Genomic DNA, 7,038 nt, shown 5'->3' on the forward strand with positions numbered 1-7,038 from the left:
GATTTTGTTTTGAAGTAATCACAATTCCAGCAACTGCCTGCTTCACAAATCAAAATGTCGTGGGTCATCTGACAAAGCAGAAATAATGTCAGATCTTTTTGAGACGTGGAATAACCCTACCAAGAAAGCTTTTCACGACGGATCGGAAGATATCTTGAGACCGATGGTAGTGTCTGTTCCAGCGTTTACAGCCCACCAAACTGCAGAACTGTTCGCAGCGGTTTTGTTTGTTTTTTGTTTTTTGTTGTTGTTATTTTCTCTCAGAGATTCAAAGACAAGCGGCCATTCCCTCGGCACAGAAATGGATGAATTAACGAACACAAAAAGGTGCTGAAGCGAACTCGTTCGAACACGTTTATGTTGAAAATGGTGACCACTGAGTGTTCTGGTTTATCGAAGACACTTGTCGAGAAGCAAAAGTCTGCCGCAAGGATAACAGTCTTTATTGTGCACTTTGTGACCGCTTGGCATCTGCTTAGCGAGAAGGGTTAACCCCTTGACTGCCTTAGGACGGGTATACCCGTCCTGCACTTGTGCATTATTTCCATGATTAGATACTAAAAACAGATTCTTGGTTGAATTTCCTTTAAAAATAACATAGGTTTTACTTTCCTACCTACTGCCAGTTTGGAGCTAGAATTTTTTGTGAATTATTACACCCCGAACTCCAATATTCCCTGGCAGTCAGGAAGTTTTGATTGGCAGCGAAAGGGTTAAATGAGCTGTGCGATACATAGGCCTACTTGTACTGGTCGTGTCATTTGAGGAGGTCTTTCGAAACAGCAATAGATGATAGAGAAGTTACGTTTTCTATAAAGTACAAACTTCAAACAGCAAGATTTATACTTGAAGAATGAGATTGTTGCTTTTATTTAGTTTGTTTTCTTGAAACACTAGCTTCTGGGCGGTGTCGTTTAAAGGGATTATCAGTATCTAACAAGAAGGCTGTCTCAAATTTAATCGCCCCAAGAGCTGTACAGTACATCAGGTTGGTGGTTGTACATTGTAATAATGTGACCACACACCAGGAATACCTTAAAATAAACGTCTGAGCGCTGAGTTTCTCAAATTGAAAACGGCTGTGTGTTGAGTGGGCATCCCAGACTGTAATTCTTATTGTGACGTTCTTTGCGCCAGTCATAATTTTTGTTACACCTTTCGACTTTGAGTAGTTCATGCGCTATTCCTAGAGATACAGATTTGAAATTGAACCGAGAGCTACAGAGTTCGTTTTGGGATTTGAATAGATGACAACACACACGAGGAAGGTCTTAGAATTAGTGTTTGAGCGTTCTACTTTTCAAATCTGAACGCTGTGTTAGGTAGTCATTGCAGACCGTAATATTCTCTTACTGATATTGTGTTCGTTTCTGTTGTGCCAAGCGTTTTAGCCCTATATGGCACGGAATTTGCATGCGTAAGCTAGACTATAGGGTTGACTTCCTCAACTGATTCAACGGTCTTTATCTGCTTTGACGAATGGGTCTCTAGGAAAACTAAATAAGTAATAATGACGACTTGGCGATGCAAACCGCTCGCTGATTAAAATTCATTTGGCATAGTTTTGGGGCAGTTCTGAGCAAATCATTGCAGGTGTTTCTAAATTACAGTACAGCGAATGTCTCTTGAACTTTTTAAGGTCCAAATCGTCAGCAAACTTGCCAAAATGGCGCCTTAGGTATACTATCTTTAATTAGTTTGTTAGTTGGATTTCTCACTGGTTTGTCAAGTGGATGGTTGTGAGGAGATATACAACTACATTCACTGACTAAAGTACAAAAATTGCGTTTAAGTTACCAGGTGCCTCTTTAACCGGAAATGTAACAAAAGGGCGCAAACCTTTATTCTAGAGAAAGGAACCACTTCCGAGCAGTAAACAACGAATTAATCAAACAAGTCGGCAGTAGGCTCTGCTGATAACCAGTGTTCCTTTGTAGCGCCCCCGGTCTAAGCTTCTCAAAGACGGTCTAGTTCCTGGATTGTCTGCATCATATTAGCTGATCACCGTCGGCCCTGTTATGTTCGATGGGCTTGTTATCGTCAGAATTATGAACCGCTGCTATTTGCTAAAATCGCGCCTATACACGCTCGCAAAAGCGGGCTGATTCTGAATGGCCCAGTTATTGCTCAACCGTTATCGTCAGTGACTACAGCAAGCTATAATGATGTTTGATTTGGAGAGAAAAAAATCAAATAAATAAGAACATTAAAAAATATAATTGAGGGAAAAAAGGGGCAGAAAGACAAGAAGCCGGTGTAACACGACATTTTTACTTCCACGAAAAATGGACTCCGAAGTGAACATTTCGTACGACATTTTTACTCCGAGTACACCTGTCGTACGAAAAAAGAACTCCCCGGCCAGTGCACGAAAAAAGTACTCCCTCCACGAAATGTTTATTCCCCATTTTTTTTACTTCCAGTAAAAATCTCGTACGCAAAAATGGGATGCGGGCGAAGGGATAATGCCAATAAATTATGTGATCTCGCACAAACGAATGTCGTGCTACCCTCCCTCCACCCCTTCCACACCAGAACTAACAGGGGACAAGCGAGTAAAGGTTTCGTACACCTGGCGTGGGCAGTTAAATTGCTCGTGTTAGGGTGGAATAATTTATTCGTTATTTATTCGTCAGGGGAGTAACATTTTTGTACGAAATGTTTACTCGGGCACACCTGTCGTGGGGAGTAATTTGTTCGTGTTGTGGGGGAGGGGGGGAGTAATATTTTCGTAAAGGGAGTAACATTTTCGTACGAAATTTTTACTCCGGAGTAAAAAAAATCTCGTGTGAGTAATTTTCTCGTGTTACACCGGTATAAACAGCCCTAGAATGACAGCTACGCTTTGCAGACGTTAGGAATCAAGCTAACACTCTCAGAAAGAATTATGCCGGTCATCATTGGTCTACAAAGATGTAGGATTTTTTATTGATTTTTTTATAAGTTGATCAGTACTATTCAGTTACCTTCGGACTATGTACAGTTTCCACAAGTTCGATAACGCCCATACGCACCACACCCTTTCTATTGATAGATTGATAGATTAAAAGATTGATAGATTGTCTCAGGCAAATATGTTTCTTTTCTTTTAATTGTCTACTTAATATTACGTTCCATTACAAAGACTCCATCGGACAACGTACTAGTGAATGTTGTGTTTTTGTTTGAACTAAAACATTCCATTAATTTACATTTCTTGTTCTTTGGTGTGTGTGTGTGTGTGTGTGTGTGTGTGTGTGTGTGTGTGTGTGTGTGTGTGTGTGTGTGTGTGTGTGTGTGCCGGTGTGTGTGTGTGTGTGTATGTGTGTGTGTGTGTGTGTGTGTGTGTGTGCCAGTGTGTGCGTGTGTACGTGCATCCGTGCGTGCGTGTGTGTGAGTGTATGTGTGCGTGCCACGTGTGTGCGTACGTGCGTGCGTGTGTGCGTGCTGGTGTGTGTGTGTATGTGTGTGCGTGTGTGTGTGTGTGTGTGTGTGTGTGGGTGTGTTTGTGTGTGTATGTATGGATGGGTGGGTGGGTGTGTGTGGGGGGTGTTTTGTGGTCTTATGTACCCCTTGTTCTGTCAGAGACGACCGCCCACATCGTTTGGGCGATAACAGTCCTATTGCACTCGAAGGCTGATGCCTGTCAGGACTCAGACAGAAGCATTCAACATCGTCTGCCCGACTCCCAAGGCACGTTCTGTGGCCGCGTTGTCTTGGACACAGTAGTTTTGGTTAACAACTAATCAAACATCAGTCCCTGCGGCTTTCATTCAGAAGGGGAGGTAGCTCCTTCAGCGGTGTTAACAAGTAGTTTGTCTCCGGTCAAAGTTGACTTCGTGATTGTCACGTTCAGTCTCATGCTGAAAATGCAGGGTATGATTAATTATTTGTTAATTGCCTGGTATTAACATTTTGTTCGAACCTTGTCAGCTTAGAAGAGAGCTTGATTTTTACATTTAGTCAAGTTTTGACTAAATGTTTTAACGTAGAGGGGGAATCGAGACGAGGGTCGTGGTGTATGTGCGTGCGTGCGTGCGTGCGAGTGTGTGTGTGTGTGTCTGTCTGTGTGTGTGTAGAGCGATTCAGACTAAACTACTGGACCGATCTTTATGAAATTTGACATGAGAGTTCCTGGGTATGAAATCCCCAGACGTTTTTTTCATTTTTTTTATAAATGTCTTTTATGACGTCATATCCGGCTTTTCGTGAAAGTTGAGGCGGCACTGTCACGCTCTCATTTTGCAACCAAATTGGTTGAAATTTTGGTCAAGTAATTTTCGACGAAGCCCGGACTTCGGTATTGCATTTCAGCTTGGTGGCTTAAAAATTAATTAATGACTTTGGTCATTAAAAATCGGAAAATTGTAAAAAAAAATAAAAATTTATAAAACGATCCAAATTTACGTTCATCTTATTCTCCATCATTTTCTGATTCCAAAAACATATACATATGTTATATTTGGATTAAAAACAAGCTCTGAAAATTAAATATATAAAAATTATTATCAAAATTAAATTGTCGAAATCAATTTAAAAACACCTTCATCTTATTCCTTGTCGGTTCCTGATTCCAAAAACATATTGATATGATATGTTTGGATTAAAAACACGCTCAGAAAGTTAAAACAAGTCGCGTAAGGCGAAAATACAACATTTAGTCAAGTAGCTGTCGAACTCACAGAATGAAACTAAACGCAATGCAACGCAGCAAGACCGTATACTCGTAACATCGTCAGTCCACCGCTCACGGCAAAGGCAGTGAAATTGACAAGAAGAGCGGGGGTAGTAGTTGCGCTGAGAACGATAGCACGCTTTTCTGTACCTCTCTTCGTTTTAACTTTCTGAGCGTGTTTTTAATCCAAACATATCATATCTATATGTTTTTGGAATCAGGAACCGACAAGGAATAAGATGAAAGTGTTTTTAAATTGATTTCGACAATTTAATTTTGATAATAATTTTTTTATATTTAATTTTCAGAGCTTGTTTTTAATCCAAATATAACATATTTATATGTTTTTGGAATCAGAATATGATGGAGAATAAGATGAACGTAAATTTGGATCGTTTTATAAATGAAATATTTTTTTTACAATTTTCAGATTTTTAATGACCAAAGTCATCAACTAATTTTTAAGCCACCACGCTGAAATGCAATACCGAAGTCCGGGCTTCGTCGAACAATACTTGACCAAAATGTCAACCAATTTGGTTGAAAAATGAGGGCGTGACAGTGCCGCCTCAACTTTCACGAAAAGCCGGATATGACGTCATCAAAGACATTTATGAAAAAAATGAAAAAAACGTCTGGGGATTTCATACCCAGGAACTTTCATGTCAAATTTCATAAAGATCGGTCCAGTAGTTTGGTCTGAATCGCTCTACACGCACGCACACACACACACACACACACACACACACACACACACACACACACACACACACACACACACACATACACACACACATACACCACGACCCTCGTCTCGATTCCCCCCTCGATGTTAAAACATTTAGTCATAACTTGACTAAATGTAACAAAGAGAGGTACAGAAAAGCGTGCTATCCTTCTTAGCGCAACTACTACCCCGCTCTTCTTGTCAATTTCACTGCCTTTGCCATGAGCGGTGGACTGACGATGCTACGAGTATACGGTCTTGCTGAAAAATGGCATTGCGTTCAGTTTCATTCTGTGAGTTCGACAGCTACTTGACTAAATGTTGTATTTTCGCCTTACGCGACTTGTTCTTTATTCAGTCAGGTTTTTTTCCATTTCTATTTTGTTTTGTTGTTGATGTGTTGTTGTTGTTGTTGTTGTTGTTGTTGTTGTTGTTGTGTGTGTTTGTTTGTTTATTTGTTTGTTTGTTGTATTTTTTGTCGGGTGAATTTTTGCAACAGCTAAAGATGATTTGTCTTCATTGGTCGAAAATAGTTTGTTCTGTCTGAGATAGATGTCTCTGCAGGTCAAAGTTATGGCTAAATAAGGCTTATGTACTACATGCCTTTTCAAGCATGCGATTTGAGTCATTAAGTTCTCAGCGCTTTCGTGTCTCTTCGTGGTTTGTTAGTCACTCCTTTGTTTGTTTGTTCACTTTGTTCGTTTGTTCTAATCAATTTCTAGTTAAAAAGCCAAGCATTTTATTGCTCTTTCAAACTCCGTTCTGAAAGAAATAGTGAAAGGTTCGCATTTTCATGTATTGATGACTTAAGATATGTTAGTTAGTGTAGGCATACGAACGTTTCAACTGCTATTATCAAAAATATGGAAGCCTCTCACAACTTGAATTATTAGTTGATATTAGAGTTTGAACATCTGAACACAGAACAAAACTTTATGAAACAGGAAGGAAATTGGAGAAACCCTTGAAGAGCATATATATATATAAGATAGAAGGTAAGTTTCTCTAAACTAAAAAGGAAAGAAAGAAAGAAATCTGCGATAGTTCAGTAGAAACGCACATTGGTAGACAAAGGGGAGTAATGTATTCTTGTGCATTCTAATATTTTTTAAAAGAGTAGCCTCCCTTTAATCGTCGCACCTGGTTGAGGTTCTCTGGCACCCTGGCTCTACACAATTGATCGACACTTTCTGACGCCAAAACGCTTAGGGGGTACCGTTGTACCACTAGCAGTTTCTACATGTATGCATGGTCTGCCTGCAATTTACCCGATTTTCGAGACTTACCACGGTCAAAAAGCTTTGGGGAAGAGTTATCTCTCTTTGACCACTGGTGGTTTCTAGACGTAAACGTTCGCCAGAGATCTGTAGCAGTATTTCTGGTTTAAGCTTGAAGTTTTTCATGATTTTTATCATCACCGGCAGTAAAACATTGGTCTGAGTGCTGGCGTTTATTCCTTTTTCTACGAGTGAATAATTCGCTTGTTTTGTTGAATCCATCTTGACTGATGGCTTGGTTACGTCACTTAGAGTTAGAGCAGTACCACAATGATTGTTTGACATTCACCAAGATGTTTATGAAAACAGCATTGAAAATAAGGCTTACCTCGACCAGAGATACTTCTCTTTTTAAAATTGTTGTCTTGCGACATTTGCCC

The sequence above is a fragment of the Littorina saxatilis genome, linkage group LG2 (assembly GCF_037325665.1).
Source record: "Littorina saxatilis isolate snail1 linkage group LG2, US_GU_Lsax_2.0, whole genome shotgun sequence".
NCBI lineage: Eukaryota > Metazoa > Mollusca > Gastropoda > Littorinimorpha > Littorinidae > Littorina > Littorina saxatilis.